At 46.8% G+C, this 14,147-nt stretch overlaps 1 protein-coding gene across 1 annotated transcript in view; it reads left to right on the plus strand.

The window, feature by feature from the left end:
* The first annotated feature begins 466 nt into the window (after positions 1-466).
* TBC1D5 (TBC1 domain family member 5) overlaps positions 467-14,147 on the plus strand; it is a 1,704,599-nt gene continuing 1,690,918 nt past the window's right edge. The window contains exons 1-2 of the mRNA XM_078664018.1: positions 467-605; positions 12,817-12,961. The gene's annotated coding sequence lies outside the window, so the exon portion shown is untranslated. The remainder of the gene's footprint in view (positions 606-12,816; positions 12,962-14,147) is intronic.

Below are 14,147 nucleotides of genomic sequence, written 5' to 3' on the forward strand. Positions count from 1 at the left end.
TGAACTACTAAACCTGTCACGTGCTCTGGGCCTCTGCCGCCCCTGCAGCGGCTCCAGCGGCGCCCCCAGTGCTGACCACGGACCAGACCTGACACCCAGGACCGTGGGAAGCGGGAAAGAGGTGAGCCGGGCACTGGGCAGCCCCGCCACTGCGGCCCGTCCCCTCTCTCCTCCCACCCAGAGCCGGCGGCAGTAACAAGGCCAGCGCGGCCACGGAGACCACCCGACCCGAGGCCGGCTCCATCACTGCCCCGCCGGCCGACGCCACCGTGTTTACACACCGGAGAGGCACGTGCAGCCTACCCATTCAATCCCCCAGCCAATCGGCACGCCGTAACTCTGTGCAGCGCACTGTGATTGGTTGAGTTGCCTCAAAGGCTCCAATTCCATCCCACCTTGCACAATACGTACCCGCCCCCTCGCGGGATATGTTTGGTCACGGGATTGGCTGTCATGCGACCCGGAAGTAGCGGAACCCCTGACAAATGTCAACCCTGCAAGTCAGTGAGGGGCGCTGAGTTTGGGCTGAGCTCGCGGGCGGTGCGTGCTCCTAGGGCCGGTGGGGGCACCCTGGCAGCCAGGAGGGGCACAGGCGAGGAGGCCGGGTGAGTGTCAGGAGCATGGCGGCCTCCTGGAGGCAGCCCGGGGCTGTGTGCACGCCAGGGGCCGGACAGCGGCTGGTCAGCTGCTGGGAGGGGGCAGAGACATGGCCAGGTGCATGGAGGCCTCTTGGAGCCAGGCTCGGGGTGGTGGGGTAGGTCATGCGGCATGCACTGGCCAGGTTGGAGGTAGGCGAGGGCATGGTCAGGTGAGTGTCTGGCCCCAAGACTCCTCTGTGTCAGGCTGAGACTTACCAGGCGGCAGTCTGGGGGCAGCCAGGGCAGGCTACATAAGTGGTCAGGTGAGTGTGACCTGGCAGGTCTGCTCTCCGTGGTGGGCTGAAGGATTGGCGACTCCAGGGACTAAGCAGTAGCCTCTGAGCAGTCTGGGGACAGCCAGGACAGGCTACTTAAGTGGTCAGGTGAGTGTGACCTGGCAGGTCCACCTCTAATTGATAGGCCGAGGGATGGGAAACTTCAGGGGTAAGCAGTGGCCCCTGGCCAGGCAGGGGATGGTCAGAATTAAGTGAATATCAGGATACATGCCACCCCCTCAGTGGGTCCCTTGCTCACCGTGCCACTGGATTCTAGCTAGCCTGGCTGAAGAAGGGTGACATACCCTGAAACCAGTCCCAGGATGCTTGTTTCCGGTCCAGGGAGGACCTGGTTTGGCAGTATGGTCTGGACTGTTTCCATGAGACACAGGGTCAAGACTGATTTGCATATGACTGGGTCCAAACTGGGGTGGCGTAGTGGGCAAAAGAACAATGGATTTAACCCAGATCTTTTGACTGGGGAGAATGTCTGAATCATTCAGCATTCCGTCCATCATTTGTTGCAGTTACACCCCCTCAGTGTCACGCTGAGGTGTGGAGAACCTAAATAACTCAGCAGTGGCATGTGAGAAATTTGGAGAGGGTATGGCGAGGTTCTATGAGCTGATCAGCCCCTCACTGTAGAGGCAGGCAAGCCATAATATTTATGAGAGGAATCGAGCCAGTGGTACGCCATAGCCCCAAAAGCCAAAATATGAGTCGTCAAGCCACCAAAAAACTGACATGCTTGGGAGGGGGTGAGAGGGATCCTAGGTCTCTGGAAAGGGTGCACAGGGTGGAATCAGTTGCAACCTGGACCATACTTAAATATGGACGTGCTGTGAAAGTCTTGTGTCCCTGGTAGCTTTTAGTACAGGCAGTCCGAGTCAGTTCTTATGTTTTGCAACTGGTTCTTATGTAAAGCGCTCTGACACCTTCGGGTAAAGTTCGTGCTCTATAAAATCACATTAAATAAAAAAAAAAAAAAAAATGCTCCTCACAAGGTTTTCACTTGAATCTTCATGTGCCCTATTTCTTCCTAATCATTATCCCTCTATCTCTACCGTATACCTCTTCCACTTCAGTTTCTCTCTCTCCTTTCTTACTCAAGTATGTGTTGGTGAAGTTAAGCATAGGTGCTTAAAAAGGGGTCGTCTGAAATCAACAAAAGTATAAATGGAGCATAGTTTCTGAAATGATTAGATTGGGTGTGTGCTTTGGAATGGTTGCACTCGCAGCTCAACTCGCTTTTGGCTCGCGGGTCTAAAAGAACCTCAGGCTGCGCCAGAGTCGAGTGTCTGGCTTGATCCTTTCGCAGCTCGACCTATCTGTCTCACTTTCAGACAAAAGATTTGAAGGTGGGGGGTCACATCACGAACCAGGAAGAGGCTTGAGTGCAAGCTAGGGAATGAATGGAGTGTTTAGAAGGCCTTTCACCTCTCAGTAGAATGCTAAGGACGGGGGTGCATTAGAAGGCAGGTCGCAGAGTGTAACGAGATGTCAAAAGCTGGGTTAGGTCTGCTGGAGCAGGACCAATAATAGTTTAGGTGCTTTTTGTCTGCTGGAGCCTAGAGGCATATTGGGGGTAGGTGGTAGCTTTTGGCCAGTCTCAACCCAAATTGGAAATGAGAAAACGTTATTTGGAGAACCTTACAATCTCCCTGACATGATGGTGTACTACTAAAAAAGGTAAGGTAACCTTAACACAGAAAGTCAAGACTATGATTTGTGACCCTGCTGAAGCAACCAAATAAGGTTGTAAAGAGGTCTTCGCCCACAACATTTTCGTGGTATGCTTCATCATTGGACCCTTCACTCAGAATTGCTAAATCTTTTTAATGATGGTCTCCCCGATAAGGTTAACAACACTTTAGCACTGTAGAAGTGCTGTAACTGGATACAAAGGGTTATAATGGCATTTTCATCAGTGCTTTAGTCGACATGTTATGGCTACCGTTGGGTCAGATGACTTTTGTCATGACCAACATATCCCTAAACAATGTCAGGAATTGACAAGCTGCAGGAAAGGCCTGTGGCATTTTAGGTGAAGAAGCGGTTCTTGATGAATATGTGACTACAGAACTGGTGCCACAAAGGACGACCAGTGTGTTCTTCCATGTGTGTTGGTTTTCATGAGTGTGTACATGCTTGATAATAATTAGAGCCTCTTAGTCACTATTGGATTCCTGATATATTGTTTAGGGCAGTGCTGTCCAAACCTTTTAGAACCATGGCCCACTTTTTATTACAACAAACTTTTGTGACTCGCCCAGCTTTAAATGATATGAGGTGGGCGTTGCTATTTGCAGGCTGCAAGTTTTCCAATAAAATGGTCACAAAAATTGCCCAGACGTGCAGTTTTATAGATAAAACTATATTGCACCCACATGATGATGTGTGTCAATTTGGGTTTCAGTGACCATCATCTGGGAACCACCAAGTAAAGTGTCTTGATTTGTTCTGATACTACTAAAGCCTTTGTTTTCATCGCACAGAATTACAAACAAATGCTTCATATTGTTCTACTAACGGTCGAGTGGGTACAGCTCATTTACAGGTATTTACAGTTCGTTGTATGTTAGGAAAAAAATAGATCCTTCAGCTTTCCTTTCACAATTCTTGTACTCCAGCAGAATTATAACATTTACATTACTTTTCTTTCTCTTACTGCAAAGCGAAGCACCAAAGTGTAAGCACCAGTCCCAGCAGCAGAAGACATTGCCTGACACATGACCTCTTTCTTTGGAGTTCAGCAAATGTGACCGATACATACATAATTGAAAGGCATCTTTAATTATTGTTTGGACTTTGGTTACCCTCTAAAAATCAAATGGTTAATGACCTGCAACTTGGAAAACACTAGTTTTATGGATATCTTAATCCTGATGAATGCTGCCTGACCACATGGGTAATACAACAATGGCCGTAACATGTAGAACAAACCAGTGAGGCAGAAGACATTATTCCCTATAGCATCCAGTTACAGTACTTCTTTAGTACTAAACTGTTGATTACCTTATCAGGGTGACTGCCATTAAAATTATCTTGCATGGCTGCATTCTAGATCATTTGATCTCTTCCCATCCCTACAATATCAAGAGCTCCCAGATCACAGGTCTACCCGGCCCATATGTACTATTGTTGTGGGCGAGAGGTCCGATGATGACGCATGCCACAATTTTGAGGGTGAGGACCCCTTTACAAACATATTTGGTTTTCTTAGTGAGGTTTAAGAATCGTAGGGGTGGCTGTATGTAACTTCAGAAATGCGGTGTAGAAATAGCATTTTATTTGGTAATCCCTATTCTAAATGTATGAACGTTTTCTTTTTAAATTGGGGATTTCTAGTGGGTCTGCGAATCGATCCATTAGCGAACACAAAAAAAGCTTCGTACATCTGGCCACTAGTCTTTTGACTTTCTGCAGTTGGGCCACCTTACCTTTTTAGGTAATATTGTAGCTTTTGGGCAGTCAGCAGAGATCGTGGGCATAGTCAGTTCCATGTTATGAATGTGTTAGCTTCTTAGGATCCCTCTGAACTTGACTACTGATCAGTGGCAGCAACATCTGGTTTATTGCCAGGAGATAGTAATGAATGTATCAAGGTCCTGTGTTGAAATGGAAGGTGTCTCTGAGCGGTAGTCATAGCAGGAGCCCCTGCAGGTGCCTGTGATCTGCTGGAGGTGCACTAGTGATATTACAGCAGCCTTTGAATTGCCAGGAGGTGACAGCAAGAGTTATTGTTTTCGGGGCAGGGAGAGGTTAAGCTTGGGCCACAACAGGTATGCAGCACCAGCCTGAATTTCGGTAGAAGACACGAGCTGTGACTGTGCGATGCATCAGTCTTAGGACAGCTGCTGGGGGTGCCACAATTATGGAGTCAGGTCAGGGATGCATATTGTCAGCCTTCCTGTCTACAGTTAAGGCTAGGGCCACAGCAGAGTTCTATTACAAGCCTAGGTGTTGCCAGAAAGAGGCTTTAACTATCTAAAGTGTGGGGAGGAGAAGATAAGGGAGTCATGTCTGGCCTAGTAAATGAGGCTTTCATAAGCCTTTAGGTTGTCAGCGGCGTGTAGGAGGTAGGTCAGCTTTTCCTTGTCTGGCTTAGAACAGGGGATGCAGCTCATGCAAGCTCCTAAATTGATTTGTTGGAGCCTGAAATCAGGCTGCTGTGCAGGATAGAAAGTGGTCATTTGGAAATGCGGGGAATTCAGTGGCAAGCACCTTGTGGCTGGCTGGAGGGAAAAAAGAATCTTAAGAACGTCGAGTAACTATCTATTCATTTCATTCTTCAGTTGGTATACTTAGATTATAGACAACAGGCAGGAATGTGTACAATAATAAGGTGCACAGTTTAGAAATAGTGAACACTGTGTGTTTGTTTTGCCTCTTGTTTCGCCCATGCATTGGTGATACCGTGGCGCAGTTAGACCTATTGGTGCCTGGGGCGGTCCTTGAGTTTGCTGCCCGGTTCAGGTAAGAGCGGGGGGCAGGCTTTTCGGGTGGGTCGGCCGGCCGGCAGACTTGTTTTGGGGGGTGGGTCGGCCGACGACTTGTTGACTTACGCTGCCCCAAAAAGAGTGCAACCCCCTCTCCCTCCCAGCTACGCCACTGTGGTGATAGTTTCTCACTTATTATTGTCCACTCCTGACTGTATTTTCACTGTGCTGCTATTGCCTTACCTGCAATAAGTGCCTGTAGATATGCTGATGTTTGTCAGTAGTATAGCAAGTACCGACCTTGTTTGCCCCAAGGTGCTGCAGAGTAATTTCAGCACCTGTGGATAGTCGGTTTCAAACAAAAGAATAAATGGTTCATGCAACCAAATTTAATTGAATACAAATGTCCCCAAGGGTCTGAATGGAACTTTCCCAGAATGATTAGAGTTGAAGTGGACTGCTATAAGGGTAGCTATGACAAGTGTCTTGTGACTTTGTCCAGAAGAAGATTCTAGTTACCTTATTATTTTAAAGGTTGAAACATCATTAACTAATTCAGGAATTGTCCTGTAATATCTTAACCATTATTAGGTCGTGGACATGTACCCGTGAGTGATTGATTTCCGTGCACCCCCAGCCCAAGCATACCTAAATAAATGCACGTTATGCTCGGTCCTTTGATTCACACGTTGTTTCACTGGAGGCTTGCACCGTCACCACCCATCAATACACAACACCTGTGTACTTCAAAAGTATGAAGTGTGTATCTGTACTGAAAACAATGCTATAGTTTGACCTATTTATTTCTGCTATCTTCATTTTTAGGTCTCACCTACTAGGCAATGCATGTGCTGTCAGTTGTGAGACTGATTGTTAGCTTTCAGTGAGCTTAGAATCCCTCCCATTGCCTGCCATTGGTTGCCTGTCTAGTCGCTTTTATTTGGTTGATTCATCAGCTTGTGTGGTTTCTTTCCACTTCTTGCGTTTGACCCTACATTGGAGGGTAGACTCATTACTTGTGTCCTTTTGCTGCACGCGTTCAAAGCACTCATTTTTTCTTTTTGTTCAAGCAGTCAAGAAGAGTGTGTTCTCTGGCTGTCTCCCTCGGGTTCTTCTACCGCGTGTTCCAGTTTCCCTCTCTTCCATGCGCTTCTCCCCGCCAGTGTCACGTTGCCCTCTCTTGCCCCTTTGTTTTTCTCCCACCCACGCTCTTTCGTGTTGCCCTACATTTCCATTTCCAAGTCAAGTGGGAATGTAGGGATCTGGTTTGAATGAAGAAGGCTGCTTGGGAATAGAACCAGGGGACTTGTGCCAAGACTTCATTATGCATCCCAAAAACGCTAGTTTAAACTGGTGAAAGGAATAGTAGGTCACTTTGTCACTTTGAGGTCCGCCCTGGTACGGAGAATCCAGTCTAAACTTGTATTAGTTTCAACCACTATTTCACAAACCGATCATCATTAAAAGGTGGCTCTTCAGTGCAGGCTGCTTGTAGATATTGGCATGGTGTTAGATCTGTAGCCACATTGATTCCCTGACCCAGTGTGTTGGCAGTATGCTGCCTGGTTATGGCAAATTAACCTTCCTTGCTAAAGCTGTACTTGGCGGCTTGTTGAGTGTATTCAGGTGTGTTGGCACCCTTCACCTCTTTCCTGGAATCAGTGAAATTATGTGCGTTGTCGCCCTTCCCCCCTCCATATCTGCTTTGCACGATTCTCTGATGCTGTTATATGGCACTCACACCAAACCCACCGATTATTGGTGGTCTTGTGTGCCAGGTGTAATTGAGTGGGGTGCTGGCAGGGTCAGAGGTATTGCATTCCGCTATGGAAAATACTAGCCAGAGCTGTAGTAATATATCTCCAATCCCATGTATACTAAGAGCAATTACTTCATACCTATCAATCCATATTCAGACCCCTCTGTGGTAGAAAGAGACACTGTGTCAAGGTGGTCTGCGACACCTACCCCATAACAAAGAAGCAGCACAATTGCCTGCATGTCTTACTTAGTTTCTGCACCAACCTGGAGGCCATCCTCTCAAACATTCGTTCCCCTTGTAGTTGGGTAAATACTTCAAGCTGAATCTTAGCAAAACAATGGCCATCCTCCTCAACATTAACATCATGAATCCATGGTCCAGCCATAGCTCTTGGGTCTGACCCTTTGTGGCTTTTCACCTTCAGGATGAATTGAAGCCTTTCGCAGCTACTTTGATTCACAGTGGATCTTACAATAATAGGTAAACAAAAGTACAGATTTTTAGGTGTGTACTCTATTTTGTCAGCAACATCAAACCCTAGTTATCTGCTTCTGCGCCACAGTGAAGGCCCCCCATCCTTTCTCCTGTTGATCGGGAAGCACCCTGCTAATTGGCTTGTCCAAAATTGACTAGACTCCACGGAGAGCAGCCTTTTTTTTTTTTTTTTTAAACACACTTTATTGGGTTTATTTAGTAGTGCATCAAATAATTTCGACACTGCTATACATGTGTTATATAATGAACATTTGCTTATTAGGCCTCTCTCCATGGTACAGTGTCATTCCAGCCGCATAGTCTAGTACAAAAAACGTCAACATTATACACAGTATTGCGGTCCAACACCTCTATTAAATAACTGATATCAGTGCAATTGCAACCCGATGAACTCTCCTCCCCCTATATACTACCCCCCTACCCCTGGGCCCTGAGTACAAGAATTCTGGAGTCGTGTTCGCATCTCTTCTATCAACCTAAGTGGGGTTTAACTATACCGCATGAAGAGATTCCCACTTCCTCGTGTTAAGTCCCTAATGAAGTGCAGTTGGGGTGTGCGTGCACTCATTGCGATTGTGGAACATCTGATACACCCTCTAGGCTATTACCTTTTGAAGGCCTCCAATACACAAATCATTAAACTTACATTTTTTATTTTTTTATAAGACCTTTAATGGTGCCATACGATTTGTACACAGCATAATGCCTACATCCCATGTGGGCCGGCAATGCAAGATGACGTGCGATGAGGCAGTAGGAGTGGGAGGAAGGATACACAGCAAGCCGCCTACAACCTCAATGGGCTGGCCGCGTCAGGTGGGTCATGATAAAATGGCCACAGAAAAGGTCATAAACATACATAACCAAATACTCTAATAACATAATAACAGTGCCACTAGCCACCAATTACAGCAGAAATAAAGGTACGTATTCATGGATGCTTGCCTCACCGGTGTGTTCGTACTCTGCCCGCCCTAGTCCCTAGAGCTGCACATTAGTAATTTTAGTTCTACTCTTGCGAATTCCCCAGGCCGTGTGTCCCATCCCTGCCCGTGTGTCCTCCCCACCAGTACGGGGGTCAGTGGTTGTGTCTTCGGTTGTGGTGTGTTCAGGAGGTAGGCTAGAAGGGGACCCCAGCTATCCCGGGGTCGAGAGGAGGGCAGTGTTAATTCAGCGTAGGTGTGTAATCGTGTGTATCTGCGGACTTGAATGCCATCCCAGGCCAGGTGTTTGAAATCTGCTTCAGTTTCCCCACATCGATCGCAGTGATTGTTATCTTGCAGGTGGAGGCGATGTAAGCGTGCCGGTGAATAGTATCACCGATGTAGATACTTGTAGTGTATGATGCGCAATCTACTACTGGCGGAGATTGCCCCAGTTTGATGACAACATAGGGACCATTGTTCTTCTGTTAGGGGGTGTCCTAGTTCATCTTCCCATTTACTCTTTGCTGGGAGGGGATTGTGTTCGCTATCTCTTTGGGTGGTCTGGTAAGAGGAGGGACACCACATGCGTTGGAGTGGTTTGATTCAGAAAGGCATGTAGGGGGGACATGATAGCAGGCTCTTCTGGGAAGCATGGGGTGAGGGTCTGCATATCTTGTCTGAGCCTAATATAATAGAGCTGGTCTAAAGGGGTGAGGGATGAGGTTCCAAAGAATTCATTGCTAGAACAGAATGTCCCACTAACATATAGTTGCCCCCAGGTGTGCATAGATAGTTTGCATAGCAGGCGACGGCAGCCTCTTTCTTGTGTAACCAGGAGATCATGCCTCCCCTGTAATGGAAGTAGGGCTGAATACAGCAGGGGACATTGGGTTTTGCAGGACAAGTCTTTCCAGGCACTCGCCGTGCATTGAACAGTGGTGGAAGCGTGACGCCGCGGAACCGCCGGGGTGCTCAGATATGCGGAACATGGTGTGGGGGGTCAGGTATCCATCCTCTATCGCTAGGTGAGGCATATATGGAAGGGGATTTATCCAATAACCAACGATATGGGTCTGGGCACAAATGAAATAAAGTGCTAGATCTGGAATCTCAAAGCCTCCGGCCTCAAAGGGTCACGTAAGGGTGTTCCAATTTAATCTGGCCTGCGTTCCACCCCACGTGAGATCAGATAGGTTGGGTTCTGAGGTCTTTAAAAAAGTGGCGGCTGGGGGCATAAGGAATGTTCGTGAAGAGATAAAGCAATTTATGCAGAACCACCATCTTGATCAGGGAAGTTCTGCCAGCCATGGAGAGTGGCAGTGCTATCCCCTATGACTATTCCGAGGTATGTCAGTGTATCTGCACACCATGTGAGAGGATAGTCAGGTTCAAAATGCGTGGTGGCGTCTGTAAGGGGGAATAACTGGGATTTCCCCCAGTTAATATTAACTCTAGAGAGGTGGCCAAACAGGGGTTGACGCTTTCGTCTGGATTGCGTAAGTATAATGTAATATCAGCGTATACAGAAATTAAAATCTGCCTCTCTGGATATATCAGTGCGTGGTCCCAGAAATGTTGTCGGACCTTGGCAGCCAGGGGTTCAATCGCTATAGCGAAAAGGAGGGGCAACAGGGGACACCCCTGGCGGGTGCCCCTGGTGATTTTGAAAGGGGAGGAGTGGACACCATTGACCATGACTCTAGCCTGCAGGCCAGTATACAATAAATCTAGCCAAGCCAGGAAGGGCGCGGGGAATCCCATGCGCGGCAGGACGAGGGCAAGGTAGTCACATTCTAATAAATCAAACGCTTTTGTGGCGTCCGGAAATACCGCCGTGGCATTCAGGTCAGGTTTAATATCCTGGAGGACTGCAAACATAGTGTGCAGGTTGTGAGACGTGCCACTACTGGGTACAAAGCCTGACTGATCTGGGAGTAACAGGGCAGTCATGAGAGGGCTAATACGATTAGCAATCAGTTTTGCCAGAATTTTGGCATCGATGTTGATTAATGAAAGAGGTCTATACGAGTCACATTGCGAGGATGGTTTGCCTGGCTTGGGCAAGGAGATTATGCACGCCTCGTGCATTGTCAGGGGTAGTGTGCCTGTTTCTCTGGCCTCTTCGAAGACATGTCGTAGGACTGGAATAAGTAAGTGGCAGAACGTTTTGTAAAATTCAGCCGGGAGGCCGTCCGGCCCCGGGGCCTTCCCTGATTGTAGTTGCATTATGGCAGAGAAAATTTCTTCATCCTCGTGGTGTGCTAAAAGGAATTCTTTGTCCATCTCCCAGCCATGCTATTGCAGTGTACTCAAAAAAGGGGGTGAAGTCTACCGGGTGAGTTCTATGTGTCTTGTATAGGGTTTTATAAAAGCTGCGAAAGGCAGGTACGTTATCAGAAGTGCTCCTGTGTATTTGACCGTCCGCATCTTCAATCTCCAAGACTATATTGGAGAATCGAGAGAGGCGAATCAGAAATGCGAGTGCCTTCCCCGGTCTATCTCACTCCCCATATCGTCACGCTTGGTGATATTTCCCTCTAAACTTACATTCTGTTTCGGCTGCTTCTTGATATTCAGTAATTAAGCTTCTTAGCCATGCCTGTAATTCTGGGGTGGGGGTTGTCTGTCATAAATGTTCCGTTTGTTTGAGCTCAGTTTCCAGTTTACGAAGCGCAGAGCGGAGATCTTTCAAAATTCCCCCACTCTTTGCAATGCATATCCTGCGAATGGTGACTTTAAAAGCTTCCCATATTGTGGAATATTGTTCAACCGAGTCTTCGTTCCGTGGGGAAAAAATCGATATTTCTTGTTCTTGAAGGAATACCGGATCTAATAGATTTTGTGGATTTAGGCACCAGGACAGGAAGGGTGAGGCAATCTGGGGGTGGGGCGGCCAATTGTCACGAGTGCTGGGGAATGGTCAGAATATGTGCGGGGGAGATATGACGCATGTGTCAGCCAGGGGGTAAGATCCTTGGTAAAGGGTCAGCCCTCAATTCGAGACCAAGAGGAACGGGCGGTCGTATAGCAGGATCCCTCCCGGTGCTGCGGGTATAAGTGGCGCCAAACATCAAGCAATTCGTGGTGTTCTGTGATCGTTTTGAGAGTGTAGTGTGTATTGGAATAGTGATGCGGTTGTGGGTGCGAGCGGTGCATTGCAGGATCTAAGGTCGCTTTGAAGTCCCCACCCCATAGCAAGGGTGTGGATCCAATGTCCAAGATCTTACCCCAGAGTATCCGATAGAATTCTTGGTCATCAGTGTTTGGGCCGTAGCAGGAGACCAGGGTTATGGACTGAGCTGCCAGTCGGCTCCAGATGATAGTGTAGCGGCCTTGGGGGTCTTAGTGGGAGCCTATGGGATGTAGGGGAGAGATTGTTTTACCAGAATGGCTGTTCCTCTGCTGTAGGAGGAGCATGAGGAGAAATAGGAGTAGGTTGCCAAGCGGGACGCGAATGAGACAGTGGCATTGGGACTGAAGTGTGTTTCTTGTAAAAGCGCACAATTAATATTATGGTGGTCTAGATACGAACAGATGTGTCTGTGCTTACGAGGGTTACCCAGGACGCGAACATTCCAATTTAGAAAGTTGTATGTAATGGGTCTAGGGCAGTCTTCCATGTGGTTTACTTAAAATGTATGTTCTAGGGAATGGACGTTGGTTGTTTAGGTTCTGCTGTTGATGCCTGTATCGACATAGTAGTGCATTGGAAAGTGGCAATAAATAAACAATCCCTTTATCTGCAAGAGCAAGGATCAGGATCCCCCCTACCCCTTCCCACATCAGCAACTCATTCCTGCCATGGCCCAGTCCCTCTCTTCTGCATGTCAGGAAGGAATTGAAGACCTACGTATTCCAACAGTTCCTTCAGGGACAATCTGAACCTGCTTGGTCAATAAATTGACCATGTGGTTTTGTTTGAGCTTTCAACAATTCGTATTCTCGTGACCCTAATTCCAGTGTTAGTGTTCTCTTTCTCTTACTCTCTATCTCATTAATTCCCTAGTACTATTGATAATCTTCTGCCCTAGGGTTATAAATGCAAAGTTCCTTTAGTTTAATGGCTTTACCGTATAGTCGGAGAACGCTTCTGGCTCATTCCAGTTTAGGACTAAGTAACATTGTTTTGGCAGACAACGAATGCCCGATGTGCTCTAAGGAATATCTTTATTCTCGGGGTTGCAGGTGCTCTGTAAATTATATGACGTTTAAAAGCCATGTTAAAGTCCTGGAAAATTCTAGCAGTACTGAATTTCTCATTTACATCTGTTCTTTCTTTAGGAGTACGAGCTGCTGTAGGTCTTGAATTTGCTTTTGCATTGGGTGGATTTGCACTGGGATGGCTGACCTGTGAACTCCACAGGTATAAGACGGAGCTCTTGTGATCCACTGCTTCAAGCGAGTGAGACCGCTGGCCCCATCTCAGGTAAGACAATTGTTTCTTCACTAATGGAGTATTATAGCATTATTCAGACAAAAGCAAGTAGAAATATTGCATATATTTTGACATTCTGATCTGACCTCCTCTACTGGTTGTGAATATTAGATAGGTTTCAGCATTGCTCTGTAGGCAGGAATGATGACGTAAAACATGCTTGTACACTAAATAAAACGATGTCAAATTATGGGATCAAGCAAGAAAAGTAATGGGATCAAGCAAGAAAAGTAATGGGATCAAGCAAGAAAAGTAATGGGATCAAGCAAGAAAAGTAATGGGATCAAGCAAGAAAATTAATGGGATCAAGCAAGAAAAGTAATGGGTGGGTTGTCGGCAAAGCATGATATCCAGGAAGGTGAAAAAAGCTTACTCCTTGGTTGTGCGTTTTCCAATGTAACATAATGTGCTTCTAGAAATGGGTCGAGGCTCATCATCTGCTCAATTGGTTGATTACAAAATTCCTATAAAATGACCCGGTGAAACAACAAACCCAGTCTCCTAGATAAGTGAGCCATTGCACTGTACACTACTGATGCCAAACGATCAGAATTGATGATTAGCATTGCCGCTCGTGGTTACTGAAGCGAGGACCTCATCAAGCACATCAGTTAACCTTGAAGTGAGATTTTAAAGAATGCTGTAGGACACGGGTCGTATAACACTAAGGCATCCCAAACCCGTGCACTGTAGGTATGGCGTGAGATGTTCAAGACTACAACAGCAAACATGATAAAAGAGCATAATCGAATGAAAGTTTTTCGGTCTGTAAATACCTCCGGCCTAACGTATGGCTTTTTGAATATTAAGTCTCACTATAAATTTGAAGAGGTAATGGATCTCATACAACCTACACTGGCGGAGAAATTGTACCTCCAATTCAGATATGGAACCCTACCTTTACATGCAACCACAGATAGGTGGTGGGAGGTTCTACCCGGTTCAGCGCCTTGAGACCCTCACGGGTGAGTAGCGCGCTTTACAAATTTGTTGATTGTTTGACCCGTCCTTGCCCTGGATGCCTAAGGGAGGAAGAAACTGACATTAATGTTATCCTCTTCTTTACGGCATACAAGAGAATTAGGCAAAATTGGATTATCCAATTATGCAATATGGGCATTAGGAATTATCTTGTCTTTTACAGGATCTTAAAGACAGATACCGACCCAGTCTATGT

Source organism: Lissotriton helveticus, chromosome 10, assembly GCF_964261635.1.
Source record: "Lissotriton helveticus chromosome 10, aLisHel1.1, whole genome shotgun sequence".
Lineage (NCBI taxonomy): Eukaryota > Metazoa > Chordata > Amphibia > Caudata > Salamandridae > Lissotriton > Lissotriton helveticus.